Raw genomic sequence first — 1,889 nt, forward strand, 5'->3', positions numbered from 1 at the left:
GTTACCTAGAAGAGAACCTCAAGGTAGTCACTTGTTACTACACTGATCTGAAATATATTTGCATAACAGAATGATCATGAATGTTCTTCTCAAATATCAGAATATATGCCAAAAATAAAAACTACATATTACTAAAATTGCCCTCAGTTCTATTCATTTTCATTATTGTGTCAGTTAGCTATTGATGCCTAACAAGTCATTCTATAGCAAAGGGATATTTAATAGTACATTTCTTTTAACCAAAAGAAATCACATAATGTAGAGTTGTACTGATTTTTTTATGCACCACATGAGTGTATAAGTAAGATCTCAATCTCTACATTGTATTTGTCAGGCTCATCCATGATGTTGAGTAGGACTGTATTGATCTTCTCTCTTGAATCAATTTATTATCAGTTTACTGCATTTCTATATCTAGGTTAAGCTTTTATTTACAGATAAAAATGTTTATCACTTGAATTACTTAAATTTAATAACACCCATTCTACATCCATAACTGAGACTTGGCTTCTTTCCCAGTTAGAAGATATATCTTCCACCCTTTTTAAGTGAGAAACTGCTGCCTTTGTTCTAGATTCAAATCTTACTGATGCACCTTTAGATTTTTTAATATTTAATTAAATTAGTGGAGTACAGTTGCATTCAATAAACTGAGTATTTAAAGTGAGCAACTTGATGAATTACAAGGTCTCTACAAAAATTAAGAGAACATTTGTTGTTGTTGTTCAGTGGCTAAGTTGTGTCTGACTCTTTGAAACCCCATGGACTACAGCACACCAGTCTCTTCTGTCCTTCACTATCTCCCAGAGTTTGCTTGAATTCATATCCTTTGAGTTGGTGATGATATTTAACAATCACATGCTCTGCTGTCCTCTACTCCTTTTATCTTCGATCTTTCCCAGCATCTGGCTCTTTTCCAGTGAGTTGGCTCTTCACGTCAGGTGACCAAAATATTGGAACTTCAGCTTCACCATCAGTTTCTTCCAATAAATATTCACGGTTGATTTCCTTTAGGATTGACTAGTTTGATCTCTTTGCAGTCCAAGGGACTCTCAAGAGTCATCTCCAGCACCAAAATTTGAAGCAATTCTTTGGTGCTCAGTTTTCTGTATAAGAGAATATACTGCATGTTTATGTGTATGTATAATTTGACAGTGATACTAGTTTTAAATGCTTTGTTATGTAGTTGCAAACAAATTATGTTCTCTGAACTTCTTGTCTCCTTATTTCTGAAGGCAATGGGGGATACTAAATGTAACTTCGTATAGATGATTTGAGAAATAAACAAAATTAATATAGAAATTCATGAATTTCTATATTCATTTTTTAGTCTAAAGAAAACACTCAAGTGCAAATGTTCTGTTTCTATGTGTGTATGTTTGGCTACAATTTTCTTTCAAATAAGCACAATCCTATACATAAATGTAAGGGCTTCCCTGGTGGCTCAGTGAAAAAAATCTGCCTGCCAATACAGGAGTCCATACTTCAATCCCTCGGTAAGAAGATACCCTGGAGAAGGAAATGACAACCTAACCCAATATTTTCGTCTGGGAAATCCAATGGACAGAGGAGCCTGCTAGCTACAGTCCATGGGGTAGCCAAAGAGTTGGACATGATCTAGTGACTAAAACAACAACAAACAATACACATGTGTACATACATTGATAGGATTAGGATTCCATCTTTTCTTTTTAAAGGAAACTAAAGAGAGAAGTAGAGAGAATAGAATCAAAATGAATGCATATTTCAATTAATATAAAATAAAAGAATATAGAAATATAGACACAAAAATTTTAAATACAATGGGTGACCTCTATCTTCATACTGGATTACATTTCCTGCCTTAATGTCACAAGGCATCATAGTCAGGCAACTTTTACAGTTATGTA

Source organism: Bos taurus, chromosome 7 (genome assembly GCF_002263795.3).
Source record: "Bos taurus isolate L1 Dominette 01449 registration number 42190680 breed Hereford chromosome 7, ARS-UCD2.0, whole genome shotgun sequence".
Classification (NCBI taxonomy): domain Eukaryota; kingdom Metazoa; phylum Chordata; class Mammalia; order Artiodactyla; family Bovidae; genus Bos; species Bos taurus.